Below are 16,152 nucleotides of genomic sequence, written 5' to 3'. Positions count from 1 at the left end.
AAAGGCCTCAACAACAGCCCAAAAATCGAAAAACAAACAAAAATCACCACAATCCCATGCCATCCATGCCCTCAATGATGTTTAAATTCATGACACCCCACAGAAAGACTAGGCCCATGCACCACTCACTAACCCTGGGCAAAAGGCCCCAACAGCAGCCAAAAGAATCGAAAAACACACAAAAATCAGCACAATCCCATGCCATTCATGCCCTCCATGATGTTTACATTAAAGAGACCCCACAGAAAGACTCAGTCCATGCACCACTCACTACCCCTGGGCAAAAGGCCCCAACAACAGCCCAAAAATCGAAAATTCCAAAATTGTAGTTGCAGCAACTGTAATGCCCCAAACAAACTTACTTGTGAAATTTCTAATCCAAAAGTGATCCAAAGAAAGTCAAAAAGGCCTCAAATCCAAATATCCAGCAGCATCCACAAAAAGTAATCCTTCCAGGTCAAGATCCGAATGAAAGTGACCAGCACATGAAGAAAGCACTGGGAGGAGCCTGCTGGACAGGAACAGGAAGTTGGAGACTGTGGGGCACTTCCTTCCTCCCACCCCCCCAAAATGGACTCCTTGCAAAAAAAAGTACAGGCAAATTTCAACCTGAGGAGTTATTCTGATAAAAATCATCATTTTCAGAAGGTTTATGCTGCTTGCTGGTGGATTTCTTGTGCAGAATTGCAAATTCTGTAATTTCGCGAGTGCGAGATTGTTGCTGCCCGCCGCATCTACGTGTTCGCAATTGTGGCAAGCCGCGATTACGTCGCCAAACTCCCGCGGGATCCCGCAGCAAGATCCAAAATGGCGCATCACTCGCAAAATATTGAGAAAAACAACTCGGCAAACGCTGAATGACAGTAAGTGAATGCCGCGCGCCGCAATATTGTATCACCAAGCAAAAAAATCCGCCGCGCGCGAATTTGCGGATTTTCTGCAAATTCACAAGAGTTCGCAGATTGCGAATTTACCGAAAATCCGTGAAATCCGCGAGTGGAACGGATTTTACGCCCATGCTTAAACACGTCACCCGAGCCACCTAGAGGCTACACACATAACTGCAGCGCACAACAGCTGGTCAAGAATTGACTACTGGCTGGGGTCATGCGAGGTCTCACTGTGGACTTCCTCCATTAAGCACTTTACACGTACACTGTCTGACCATAGCCCGGTGTTACTCTCCTAGCGACTACCACACTACACCCCCCCCCCCCCTTTACCTAGAGGTTCAATGCCACAGAACTTCTGGACTCTGCATACACTGACACCATTCACACAGCAATAGTGGAATATTTTGAACTTAACGCTCCCACTACGGAGGATAAGGGGCTACTTTGGGACGCTTTCAAGGCGACAATAAAGGGTAAATGAATTAGTACAACAGCGGGAATCCTTAAAGATATCAGACAGCAATTGAATACAAGGGAAGCTAAACTGAGCGACTTGGAGAGACGGTATGCACAAACAAGGGACTCCACCATGTTAGGGGAGATAAAAACGACCCTGTCAGAGCACCAGGAGTAAGCAGCTGTGGAACTTAACTATGTTTCGAAACGTGGAATAGCGAGGGCAAACGAAGAGGAAGGCAGACCAGGGAGGGCCCTAGCTCAATTGATATGTTCCGGACATGCCCCACAACACATTCACACGATAAAGGATGCGATAGGCACAGTTAGATATGACATGAAGGGCATATTGCACGAATTCCGACTAACATATGGCCAACTGTACGAATCTGCCTAAATATATCGACAGCTGAAATGCTGGACTATATGGCAGATGTGGAAATAGCATGGTTAGCAGATGCCCATAGAGCACACCTGTCCTGCCCCATCACGGTTGAGGAAGTCACCGACACCATTAAGGCCCTCCCTAACGGCAAAGCCCCAGGCCCAGATGGCGTTACGGGCGAATTTTTTAAGGCATTCGCAGACATATTAGCGCCACACTTAGTAAGAATGTACGGAGAGGCCCACGAAAAGCAGATGCTACCAGCGTCCCTACGGGAGGCGATGCTCGTTACTCTGCTGAAACCAGGTAAGGATCAAGAAAACTGCGATTCATACAGACCATTATCACTTATCAATGTCGACACCAAGATAATGGCGAGTGTCCTCGCGGCACGGCTCAAGCTTCTGATGCCGTCGCTGATCAGACCGGATCAATCTGGCTTCCTACCGGACAGGTCAACGACGCACAATACACAAACGCTTTTCGCATTGTCTCATTACCTAAGGCCTGAGACCAAGACAGAGGCGGTCTTATTAGATGCCGCCAAGGCATTTGACACGATCGAGGTCAAGATCCGAATGAAAGTGACCAGCACATGAAGAAAGCACTGGGAGGAGCCTGCTGGACAGGAACAGGAAGTTGGAGACTGTGGGGCACTTCCTTCCTCCCACCCCCCCAAAATGGACTTCTTGCAAAAAAAAGTACAGGCAAATGTCAACCTGAGGAGTTATTCTGATAAAAATCATCATTTTCAGAAGGTTTATGCTGCTTGCTGGTGGATTTCTTGTGCAGAATTGCAAATTCTGTAATTTCGCGAGTGCGAGATTGTTGCTGCCCGCCGCATCTACGTGTTCGCAATTGTGGCAAGCCGCGATTACGTCGCCAAACTCCCGCGGGATCCCGCAGCAAGATCCAAAATGGCGCATCACTCGCAAAATATTGAGAAAAACAACTCGGCAAACGCTGAATGACAGTAAGTGAATGCCGCGCGCCGCAATATTGTATCACCAAGCAAAAAAATCCGCCGCGCGCGAATTTGCGGATTTTCTGCAAATTCACAAGAGTTCGCAGAATGCGAATTTACCGAAAATCCGTGAAATCCGCGAGTGGAACGGATTTTACGCCCATGCTTAAACACGTCACCCGAGCCACCTAGAGGCTACACACATAACTGCAGCGCACAACAGCTGGTCAAGAATTGACTACTGGCTGGGGTCATGCGAGGTCTCACTGTGGACTTCCTCCATTAAGCACTTTACACGTACACTGTCTGACCATAGCCCGGTGTTACTCTCCTAGCGACTACCACACTACACCCCCCCCCCTTTTACCTAGAGGTTCAATGCCACAGAACTTCTGGACTCTGCATACACTGACACCATTCACACAGCAATAGTGGAATATTTTGAACTTAACGCTCCCACTACGGAGGATAAGGGGCTACTTTGGGACGCTTTCAAGGCGACAATAAAGGGTAAATGAATTAGTACAACAGCGGGAATCCTTAAAGATATCAGACAGCAATTGAATACAAGGGAAGCTAAACTGAGCGACTTGGAGAGACGGTATGCACAAACAAGGGACTCCACCATGTTAGGGGAGATAAAAACGACCCTGTCAGAGCACCAGGAGTAAGCAGCTGTGGAACTTAACTATGTTTTGAAACGTGGAATAGCGAGGGCAAACGAAGAGGAAGGCAGACCAGGGAGGGCCCTAGCTCAATTGATATGTTCCGGACATGCCCCACAACACATTCGCACGATAAAGGATGCGATAGGCACAGTTAGATATGACATGAAGGGCATATTGCACGAATTCCGACTAACATATGGCCAACTGTACGAATCTGCCTAAATATATCGACAGCTGAAATGCTGGACTATATGGCAGATGTGGAAATAGCATGGTTAGCAGATGCCCATAGAGCACACCTGTCCTGCCCCATCACGGTTGAGGAAGTTACCGACACCATTAAGGCCCTCCCTAACGGCAAAGCCCCAGGCCCAGATGGCGTTACGGGCGGATTTTTTAAGGCATTCGCAGACATATTAGCGCCACACTTAGTAAGAATGTACGGAGAGGCCCACGAAAAGCAGATGCTACCAGCGTCCCTACGGGAGGCGATGCTCGTTACTCTGCTGAAACCAGGTAAGGATCAAGAAAACTGCGATTCATACAGACCATTATCACTTATCAATGTCGACACCAAGATAATGGCGAGTGTCCTCGCGGCACGGCTCAAGCTTCTGATGCCGTCGCTGATCAGACCGGATCAATCTGGCTTCCTACCGGACAGGTCAACGACGCACAATACACAAACGCTTTTCGCATTGTCTCATTACCTAAGGCCTGAGACCAAGACAGAGGCGGTCTTATTAGATGCCGCCAAGGCATTTGACACGATCGAATGGGCATATCTACACGCAGTTCTTCAACGCATGGGCTTTCCATCAATATTTATGCAGTGGATAAAAATGCTATACACTGACCTCACGGCCCGCATAAAAGTGAATGGCTATGTCTCGGACCCGATAAAGATAAGCAGAGGAACCAGGCAGGGATGCCCATTGTCCCCGATGCTATTTGCACTGGTTCTAGAGCCGCTTGCGTGCAAAATTAGGCAACATCATCACTATTCTGCCCTCCAATTCCCGACGCGCCCCCTACACATATCTCTCTATGCGGATGACATGGTACTGTATGTAAAAGACCCAGTCCAAAATCTTAACCCCCTGTTGCGTGAGTACATAAAATTCGGACAACATTCAGGCCTGCAAATTAACTGGTCAAAATCACAAATATTAGCGCTGACAGACTGCACTGCCCCATTTGCCCTAGATTACCCGCTAGAATGGCGAGAGGAACCCACGCGCTACTTGGGCATCTGGTACCACAGAGACCCTGACCTGGTCATCCGCACAAATTATGGGAGGGTCATATCAGATTTAGAGGAGAAAATAAATCGCTAGAACAAGTTACCACTCTCACTGGCGGATAGAGCTGCCATAGTAAAAATGGTGCTGCTGCCCAAATTTCTTTATTTATTCAATAACATTCCTATTAAGCCGCCGACGGAAGTCTTCCGCAATATAAACAAATTGGTACTCCATCTCATTTGGGCAGGCAAGCAAGCTACACTGGAATTGCAAACGCTTACGCTGCCCTACGCGCAGGGGGGTTCAAGGTACCAGATTTTTTCCTTTACTATCTATGTGCACAAGCACAATTTGCACATTACTGGTATCATGAGGTGCCGTTCATGTCACATGTGGCTGTTGAAGCAGGAGATGCTCTACCTATTCCCCTATCGGCCATACTACCACACAAAAGATCGCCATTACACTCTCGCGACATAAACACTATTGATGTAACAAATATGGCCTGGTATCTAATGGGCAAGAAAGCAGGAAAGCTGCCATTATATGCGCCGGCTCTACCATTGGCACATCACCCGGAGCTTTCAGTCACGCAAGAGGACGTGGGCATGGAACTACTGCGGCAAGCCGGGATAGATACAATGGGCGATCTATATGAGGAGGGCCAATTCAAATCGCTGGAGAAGTTGAGCTATATTAGTAATCCAACACTGTTATTTACTTTCAAATACTACAGGCTGCAAAGGGCACTGAAAGAGCTGTACACAACATACCCAGCAGAGTTCCAGCAAATGACCTAATTGAAATTCATAATAACGGCACCTACTGCAGCTCACATGGATCTAGACTATACAATAGATTACAGGAGAATATAGCAGGGAATACAGAGAAAATGAGGCACAAATGGAACTATATCATGAATGAACAGATAACCACAGATGAATGGGCCGCTACATGTATGCTAACCAACATGCTGACTCCGAATGGTAATCTACGAATAATCCATTATAAATACCTGCACCAAATGTGTTACACACCACAAAGACTCTATAAATATGGACTGTGAGCGGACTCTAGATGCAAAAGATGTAAAGTGCAAGGGGCAGATTTCATCCATCTTGCCTGGTACTGTCCAAAAATTGCGAACTACTTGGTCCAGGTAACGGAGGCATTGAGTATTATGTTAGAGACACCCATTAAAAGTACTATACGAGTGTGCTTGCTGGGCCTAGTTCCTCAAATCAGAGCGAGGAAACAAAAGTTCTGTGTGGTGGCACTGTTGATGGCAAAACGTAGAATCTCAATCCACTGGAATAGCTCAAGGTGTCCAACGCTGCGACACTGGTTGGAAGATCTAACATACTGTAAGGACACTCTGGCAACCTATGAAGAAATACTCCCATCTAGTTCAAGGTCCAAAGACCATTGGCTTTATTTAACTGAATATCTACAAACAAGACCGCTGGGGGACCCAGAGTAAATGGTTGTAAATAATTACGCCCCACTATACAAGGTCACACACTCTGCAAATGAGGGACGGGAGGGAGAATGCCGTGGTGCAGTGATAAAAGTTTGTGTTTTTGTTGTATTTTCAGGTTTATTACAACAAAACCAGTCCACCACAATGCTTTATCATTTATATTCTTCACAAGTGGAATGTACTTAATATAGACACCTTAAACTTGCCTCCGGACCCCCGGGTTGCCGGGCAAAAGGCTGTTTTAATCTGTTTCAGATTTCCTAGTTCTAATTAACATGCTGAGATGCCGCCGGCCCCAGGCTTGTAGGCGTACGGCTGTGTAACTTGTGTAAGATCAAATAAAGACATTGAACTACAAAAAAAAAAAAAAAAGTTGCAAAACACACTTATCATTGTAGGTACAATGCGGTCCTCCCAGATACAAAGACGCACACTGACTCCTGCTACTAGGTTGGACTTGACATCTGTCAAGGGACCACTCACTGCTCCGGTGCTGGGCCAAGGTAAGTCAACCTGGCTGAAGGCTCATCAATTGTGCCTTTCACCTCCACCGTTTATGTTGTATAACACTGTTGTCCTGCATCACAATATGCTCACATAGGACATCCTGGCTGCAGCTGTGAAACCGTCGCTCACCTGTCCTTCAGGTAAATCGGGCATTAGGTGTGTCACCAGCTTGGATTACTTAGCCATGACAGAGATCGAGATCCCCTTCTGTATGGAATCAACAGTTGTTGTTTACAAAGTGAAAAACTAACCAGGAGTGTCACATATGCCTGTCTGTCAATTGGGGATGCAGATCATTGAAAATGTAGTTTCCACCCTCTACAGCTATGTCTACAACAACTATGAGGAGACAGGTGCAGCAGGATACACCAGGGGGGAGCGCGAAGGGACAGAGAGTTGTGACTGGAGCTGGTGAGTTTGCTAGTATTATGTACATCTCTGTGTGACACCTCAGTGCTATAGTGTGAGCGGTCGTTTGTGGTGGTACCCTGACCAGATCACATGATGCTCATCTGCTGATGCAAAGTACAGTTAAAACAACCGTGGTGTCGCAGCACATGTAATACCTGGTCAATCACTAATACGGTTGCAACCTCTGTGTTTCAGATGATGCTGAGGGAGAGGTTGACAGACCGACAACCAGTGCTGGCCGATGGGGAAACAGAGGGGAGAATCCCCTGATCCTCCAGGCAGTGACGTTGGCAGCAACTCATGCCCAAGAGGAGGCTCAAGATCAAGAGGACGTTGACATGGAGGAGGGGGAGGAGGAGGAGCACATGAACATTGACTCCGAGGATGACAGTACTGACATCACGGCATCACATCCTCTGCCAAGCAACGCTCGTCTGCCTCCTCTCAAACAAACTGGGCATAAATCAAACCAGCCATGGCTCACATACATCCAATCACAGCATCACTCCTTCCCATCCTCACGTCTGGGACCGACATTATATTTCCCCTACCTACTCTTCCCTACGTAGTGTATCCCTGACACCCTCTCCACCATCTGTGGGAAGTACCAGTCCTGTTGTGGTGCTGGTATCCCCTGGGCACTCTTCCCCTGCCCTCATTCTTCCACCTGCCAGCCCCCCTGTTGTTCGACCTGCTCATCTCATCCCTGGCAGACACCTGCAGAGGGGGCCTGCACGTGGTGATGGTGGCCAGTGGGAGCAGGACTTCTTCCGACAGCAGGCAGATGTGAGGCAGGACATTCGTGCCATAGGGGCTACACTGTCAGTCATGTCAGGGTCCCTGCAGGACATGGTCCAGATCCCTCAGAGGGTGGACAGGGTGGGCCAAGCTTAGGATAGGATGGATAACACTTGGCAGGAAATGTCTAGGAATATGAGTGCCCTGATTTCCATCCAAAGGGAAGAGAGTGCAAGACGCCATGCCTTTGCCATGAAGATGATGGAGGGCATGGTGAGAGTGATCCAAAGTCTACCTTCACTGCCTGCGCAGGGAGGGGAACCATCATATTGGCCTGCAGGACAGCACATCCCCACACTTGTAACACCAACTGCACAGCACCACAGCCAAGGTACACAACACACCAGCACCCTGAACAGGCACTCCCACCACTTGCACAAACACCAACAACCTCAGAACAATCAATCAAGGACATTTATAGAGCGCACTACCTACCCGTAGGGTCTCGTGGCGCTTGGGGGGGGGGTGCTGCTACTGCTCGAACAGCCAGGTCTTGAGCTTCTTCCTGAAGGAGAGGTGGTCTTGGGTCAGGCGCAGGTCGGCCGGGAGGGAGTTCCAGGTCTTGGCGGCCAGGTAGGAGAAGGATCTTCCTCCTGTGGTGGCTCTGCGGATGCGTGGGACGGCGGCGAGGGCGTGGCTGGTGGATCGGAGGTGGCGTTTGGGAGCGTAGAAGTGTATTCAGTTGTTGAGGTAGCTCGGGCCTTGGCCGTGGAGAGCTTTGTGTGCGTGGGTAAGGAGGCGGAAGGTGATTCTCTTGTTGACCGGGAGCCAGTGCAGGTCTCTTAGGTGTCCGGAGATGTGGCTGTGTCGTGGGATGTCGAGGATGAGTCTGGCTGAGGCGTTCTGGATGCGCTGGAGTCTTTTCTGGATCTTGGCGGTGGTTCCGGCGTAGAGTGCATTGCCGTAGTCCAGTCGGCTGGTGACGAGGGCCTGGGTGACGGTCTTCCTGGTCTCTGTGGGGATCCACCAGAAGATCTTCCGAAGCATGCGCAGGATGTTGAAGCACGACGAGGAGACGGCGTTGACTTGCCTGGTCATGGAGAGGGAGGAGTCAAGGATGAAACCCAGGTTGCGTGCGTGGTCTGTTGGTTTGGGTGCGGTGCCCAGGGCGGGGGGCCACCAGGAGTCGTCCCAGGCGGAGGGTGAGGAGCCTAGGATGAGAACCGGCACCCCCACCACCCCCACCACCTGCACAATATTTATATTATATTTATATTTATTCATTTGTAGAGCGCATGATTACTCCAACGGTGTGTCTCCGTGCTGAGGTAAGGACAGAGAAGAGGTTATGGGAGGTGGGTTCTTACATGTTATCCTCCGCATTGGAGAATAGACAGGTCTTTAGCTGTTTACGGAACATTTTCTCGTTGGGTTCCATCCTTAAAGTTCTCGGCAGGTAATTCCAATTTTTCGCCTCCAGGAACCTGAAGGAGCGTGCTCCTGTGCGGGTTTTGAAGATTCTGGGGATTTTTACCAGTGCCTGGTCAGTGGACCTAAGGGTGCGTCAAGGAACATATTTTGTCAGCAAAGGTTGCAGGTATTTAGGACCTTTTCGTGCTAGTATGCGGTGGCAGTAGCACATTGCCTTGAACTTGGCTCTTTTTTCCACTGGAAGCCAATGGAGAGTCTCCAGGGCCTTACTAGTGTTCGTCTTCTTCGGGAGGCTGAGCACTAGACGTTCAGCAGCATTCTGCACGTGTTATAGTTTAACTAAGCCTGTTTTTGAGGCCCCAAGGTAGAGAACGTTTCCATAGTCCAGTTGTAAAGTAACAACTGCATGGACTATGGTTTTTCTTGTTTGAGCTGGAAGTAGGTCTATGACTTTCCTAAGGGTTTTTATGATGCCATAGCATTTCCCGGTTACCTTCTGTATCTGGTTATCGAAGGATAGTTTGTGGTCCAACCACATGCCTAGGTTCTTTACCTTCTGCTTGGGGTGGGGGACTTGTCCTAGTACTTCCGGCCACCATGCAGAGGACCAAATGGTAGGTGTCTTTCCTACCACTAGTACCTCCGTTTTATCCCCATTTGATCGGAGGCAGTGGTTTGACATCCAGTCAGCTACTTCCCTAAGACAGTTACCAAGGCAGGCGGCTGCCTGACTTTTGGTTTGGGATAGCTTAACAATAAGTTGCGTGTAATCTGCATAGGATACTATCGCCACTTCATGCTTCTCCACATTCCGCCAGTGGGCCCAGATACAGATTGAAAAGTGTGGGGCTCAGGATAGATCCCTGGGGGACTCCCTGGGGTAGGGGGTAGCTATTGGACAGGTGTGTTCTCTGGGCTACTTGGAAGCTGCTTTCGTCTAGAAATGAAGCCAGCCATTTAAGGGCTGTCTTCCTAATGCCGCAGGATTCCAGTCTCTGAAGTAACAAAGGGTGTGAGACGGTGTCAAACACCGCACTGAGGTCTAATAGGATCAGTGCGGCTGTTTGACCTTCATCTATGTGCTGCCTCAGAGCCTCCTTTGCCATTAGCAGTGCCGACTCGGTTGAGTGCGCCGTTCTGAATCCTGACTGTGACGGGTGTAATAGGTCATTGGTGTTTATGTGTTCCACTATTTGTTTATTAATGATTTGATTTTTTCTGCGATTTTTGCCACCAATGGGAGTAGTGAGATCGGGCGCAGGTTGTCCAGCCTAGTGTAGTCAAGGGTGGGTTTTTTCTTCAGCGGCCTCACAATTGCTGGCTTCCATTTTTTGGGACTACACCCATTTTGAAGGAGTTTGCAATGAGTTCTTTAATATAGAGTTGGCTGATTTCCAGCCCTTCTACGATTTTCTCCGGTCGTGTTGGGTCTCTTGGTGAGCCTGATTTTATTCCTTTTATTATGGCACTTCATTCCGTACTTTCTGGTATCTTAAAGCTCTCTAGAGGGGAAATGACCAGTGCTACAGGTGTGACATTTTGTTTGGTGGTCCCTAGTCTTGCCTCTGCTGGAAAAGTTTGGTATATTTTTGTTACTTTGTTAGAAAAAAACTTGGCTATCTCATTACAGCTTTCTTTGGTGTCAGGAATGTCCGCTGTCTTTTCTTTCTGAGTTCAATTGACAGAGGAGCAGGACGGGGGGTGGGGGGGGAATCGCAGTTATCTATAAACATGGCGTTCATTGTTCATTGGTACCTGCTAACATAGCAGATGGGGAAGCGGGCCTGTTTACGATCAGTTTGGCCACTAACTATGTTGTGAAGGGGCTACTGATATACAGACCTCCTGGACCTTATCTACGCTTCACCCCCAGCTTAATTGACTAACTCATACAACCAGCCATTCGTTTTGAAAAATTACTGGTTCTGGGAGATATGAATTTGCATCTTGAGGATGCACTTAGCTCTGGGGCACAAGAGCTACACCAGGAACTTGAAGTCTTACAAATAGTTTTAAAATCTGAGCTCCCTACCCATAAATTAGGGCATTTGCTTGACCCTATTTCTGCCAACTGGGATGCTCTGTGAATTGAGCCTCCACTTCCAGTGCTTTGGTCTGATCACTTTCTGATCCCATTTTGGATCAAGCTTCCCATTGTAAAAACTCAAGAGGGAGCCAAGCACGGAATAAAAAGAAGAAGGTGGGCTGGTTTCTCGCAGGGCATTTTTGACCTGGCATTTCTGAGGGAGGGCCCTCCCTCCGGGCTGGATGTAAATGAGGTTTGTAAATCTCTCAAGAGACGCATTACTGTTGCTCTTGATTGTACCGCACCATGGTCATCTAAAGTGTCCACGAACAGGCGTAACACTGCGCCTTGGTTTAGCGAAGTGCTACGTTGCGCTAAAACCAGATGTAAACAGTTGGAGAGGCGTTGGAGGAAGGCTTTCTCTGTTCACCTGAAAGCAGATTTTAAACTCAGTCTCAAGAACTATCCTTCACTCATTAGAAAGGCAAAGGCTGCCCATGTTAATGACAGAATACAAACAGCAGAAAATTCCACTAAAGAGATTTTTAAGATCTTTAGTGAAATTTCCTCCTTGGCGTCTGCTGCTGCACCTTACACCGGCTCTGAGGAGTCATGCAATCGTGTAGCGGAATATTTTGCGGTAAGGTGGAGAGGATTTACTCTTCCTTCCCCAATTCAGCTCGCAACGGAAAAAGAGTGGAAATGGAGGGAGTGGATGTGGCTGGAATGTAGGGTCTTTCTGAATGTGTTGTACCACCTCGGGACATCCTCAAGAGAATGGCCATGGATATTAAATCAGGTTCGCCTAGGGACCAAGCTACCCCTAAGGTTTTGAGGAGCAGTATGGAGGTACTTGAGCCTTTTCTGAGTCACCTATTAGAACTTTCTATTATCTCAGGAGTGGTCCCAGAAATGTTGAAGGAGGCTGTGGTGCTTCCCCTACAGAAAAAGCCTCACATTAGTGCTGACCAGCTAGACAACCTGCGCCCCATCTCTCTGCTCCCGTACTTTGCAAAGGTGGCGGAAAAAATTGTGAATTCTCAGTTGACTGCCCACATCTGCACCAATAACCTTCTTCACCATTCCCAGTCCGGCTTTCGGGCTTTGCATTCCACAGAATCGGCTCTGCTGTGCTCCACTGAGACCATCCGGAAGTATGTGGACGAAGGTCAGACGGCGGCCTTGATTCTTTTAGACTTAAGTGTTGCGTTCGATACTGTCGCCCACCATACCTTGCTCCACGATTTGGAGAAAGAGGGTATAGCTGGCAGAGCATTAGAATGGATGGAGTCCTTTTTATCCGAGCGCAGCTTTCGAGTTATGCAAGGCAACCATTACTCTAGAAACATCAAGCTGGCCAGGGGGGTGCCTCAAGGTTCTGTATTGAGCCCTACATTGTTTAATCTGTATGTCGCTCCCCTGGCTAGAATCTCGGATAAATATGGAATTAGCGCTCTGTCCTATGCTGATGATACCCAGCTAGTAGTCTCCTGACCCAAGCCCAGGCTGATGCTGCTTCCAACTTTGTAGCTTGCCTCCAAGAACTGGCTGACTGGATGGCAAATAATTGCTTAAGGCTGAATGGCAGCAAGTCCGAGGTGCTGGTGATTGGGAAGGCTCCTTCCATCTGGTCCTCGGTATGGTGGCCCCAGTCTCTGAGCTCAACTCCCATACCTAGTGAGCGGGCTATGAATCTTGGGGTCTGGGTTGAAAACAAACTGTCCTTCGACTACCACACCAGGCAGGTGCGTGTTTTGGTATATTGAAGAGACTGCGAAAAACCCTAGATGCCCTTCCCACTGCATCTAGAAAGATCCTGGTCCACGCCATGGTAACATCCCTCCTAGACTATGGAAACCTTTTATACTTGGGCATTCCTGCAAGATGCCTGCAGCGCCTGCAGGCCATTCAGAATGCAGCGGCTTAGCTAGTTCTCAGGCTCTCTAAAAGGGCCTCAGCGACTGGCACAAGGACTTCTTTGCACTGGCTCCCCATTAAGGAGAGGGTAAAGTTCAAGGCCTTGTGCGTAAGTCATAGGATCTTACATAGAAAGGGCCCCTCATATCTTCACAATATTCCCACGCCCTATGTACCGACAAGACTCTTAAGGTCCGGCGGAAAGGGTACTGTACATGTTCCCAAAGTTAAGAGAGCCAGGATGGGTGGGCGCTCGTTTCGATACTTGGCAGCCCAATTATGGAATTCACTCCTGCAGACACTCCGTTTGGAGCATTCCGAAACGACCTTCCGGAAAGGTTTGAAGACCCACCTCTTCCCTGCGGCCAGCTCTGTATGATAGGCGGTTCTGTTTCCTTTTTGCCACTGTAGCGCGGGGACACACTGGCTCAGTGTAACCAGGCGCTTTACAAATGTAATTATTATTTATTATTATTTATTTGCGCGAGATAAACAAAATAGTAGTTCCCCAGTTTCCTGTGGTCCCAGATATCACCACTCTACTTACTATTGTTCCCCCTTCTGCATGTTTCTTCTCCTTCATCAACTTAAAGAATGCCTTCTTTAGCATACCCGTTGATGAATAGAGTAGGGATCTTTTTGGATTCTCATTGGCAGGACGAAGTTTCCGGTTCTGCAGAGCTCCATAAGGATATACAGAGAGCCCTTCAATTTATAGTCAGGCCCTCAAGGGCCAACTTGATTCCCTGTCCCTACCTCAAGGTACCGCATTACTCCAGTACGTTGATGATTTGCTTATAGTGGCAGACACCGAGGCGTTATGTAAAGAAGCTACAATGAAATTGCTCCTGCATCTGGCACAGTTCAATCACAAAGTTTCCCTCTCCAACCTCCAATATTGTCGACATGAGGTGACCTACTTAGGTCATCTCCTGTTGAAGGAGGGACACTGACTCACCCCTGATTGAATACAAACAATCAGTAAAATGCCCCCACCAAAAACACAGAAAGAGGTCCGTGCTTTCATTGGTATCACCTCCTACTGCCGCCAGTGGATACCCAATTTTTCTTTACTTTTTAAACCTTTATGGTCCCTCACACTTAAAGATGTTCCCCACCCACTCCCAAGGACAAATGAGTGCCAGCATGCATTTGAAGAACTGAAAACAGCCTTGTGTTCGGCGCCGGTGCTAGGCACCCCTAGTTATCAGAAGCCCTTTACTCTTTTTATACACAAGCATGATGGTTGCGCATTGTCAGTGCTAACACAGGGTTTTGGCGACAAACAGCGCCCCTGTGCATATTTTTCTGCAGTTCTAGATCCTGTGGCTTGCGCACTACCCAGTTGCTTGAGAGCAGCAGCTGCAGCTGCCATATCCATTCGACAATCTGCTGGCCTGGTCCTTGATACTGCACTTACAATTATGGTTCCTCACGCAGTTGACACTTTATTAAATAGGACAAAAACTCAACACCTTACTAGTGCACGTTTGTCCGGATATGAATTGACTCTCTTAGGGGGAACTTTTGCTGTTTACCGAGGCTGTTGGTGGGACACTTGCCATCATACCTGCTGGGCCACGCTTCCTGCATCGTCCTAACTTCCCACCGCCGCACTTTTACCAGCTCGTTGTGTGGCCGCAGAGTGGAGGGGGGGCCACGCGGGAGAAAACTACACATCCCATCAGCCCTAGCGCCGCACCTGGGATCAGCACGCCAAGCGGCGCATAAATTACGGCATCAGCTCCGGGGGAGCAGGGAACTTTTGCTGTTTACCGAGCCTGTTGCTGGGACACTTGCCATCATACCTGCTGGGCCACGCTTCCTGCATCGTCCTAACCTTCCCGCTGCCGCAATTTTACCAGCTCGTTGTGTGGCCGCCGAGTGGAGGGGGGGCCACGCGGGAGAAAACTACACATCCCATCAGCCCTAGCGCCGCACCTGGGATCAGTGCGCCAAGCGGCACATAAATTACGGCATCAGCCCCCGCGTCGCGGGACAAGCCGGGCGAAGCCCGGGCAAAGGGCGGCCGTCTATGGCCGTCCGGGGACGAAGAGGGACGGGACGGGCCACCTCCCTGTGATATACATCTTAATATGGGTAAGCGTAAACTGCAAACTTCCATCACTGGGGGCACAGGGAAAGCAAAAATCCCACGTAAAGCCACAACATCGGCCAATATTATGACCTATCTCACCACTGCCGTGGGTAAACTTAACCAAGAGATTGCAGAAAAGGAACGTTAACTGGGTCTAGATTCTATAGTACCGGACATTCAAGTATCCCCATTGCTTAATAGACAGACTATCCCTTTGGAGCCCACAATCCTTACTAACACAGTAAATGATATTTTGCTTCAAGCGCATGCTAGTACATCTGGTCAAGAGGGCCAAGAGGTCTGCTATCCAGCTACCCATCAAACTTCTCATGACCTATTGCAGGAGGCTGCATGCCAGGCTACTAAGCGTACTAAAAGGCTGATTCAAAGACCTAAATCACAAGGTTCGTTCTATCGTAAAAAACCTCGCAAAACATTAAGTGACTTTGAATTTTTCATAAAGGAAATGGTGGAGAAAGTGCTTCCGGATAAGTTAGAAGCTGTGCTTACGCAGATCTCCAGTGACATTGTAGAGACTTTAAAGGAATGTGTAACAGAAATATTGGGGAAATGTGACAGGATTAATACTTTTTTGTCAACCAAATTGAGTGAACACCCCCCCATCTATAATACCCACAATACCTCGGTCTTCTATCCATCGAGCTCATCAGGTTCAATCTCCGATGGAGACAGGGAATGACGTGCCTTTAGGTCCCACTTTACCACCTGTATCATTATCCGTTTCTAAGGCTTGTGTATATAAGGGTAATGACAAATGTAGAAAAACCCCGGTGCAGGGTACATGCAAAACTAGTATTTCCCCGGATAAGGCTACTCCACATGTTGAGTTAAATCCTCCTGGGGCTAGGAGGCAGCGTGCCAGGCCACTGGTTAATCTTCCCCCGGAGGCTACACCTTTTGTTGCTGTTCTAGT

The 16,152-nt window shown here is 48.5% G+C and overlaps 1 pseudogene; it reads left to right on the top strand.

Annotated features, from left to right (window-relative positions):
• The window catches only part of LOC147702046 (uncharacterized), a 29,972-nt pseudogene extending 18,026 nt beyond the window's left edge, over positions 1-11,946 (top strand).
• Positions 11,947-16,152: the final 4,206 nt, after the last annotated feature.

This window comes from Lissotriton vulgaris, chromosome 7, assembly GCF_964263255.1.
Source record: "Lissotriton vulgaris chromosome 7, aLisVul1.2, whole genome shotgun sequence".
Classification (NCBI taxonomy): Eukaryota; Metazoa; Chordata; class Amphibia; order Caudata; family Salamandridae; genus Lissotriton; species Lissotriton vulgaris.
The sequence above is the reverse complement of the archived record's forward strand: the minus strand, read 5'-3'. Positions and strand labels throughout refer to the sequence as shown.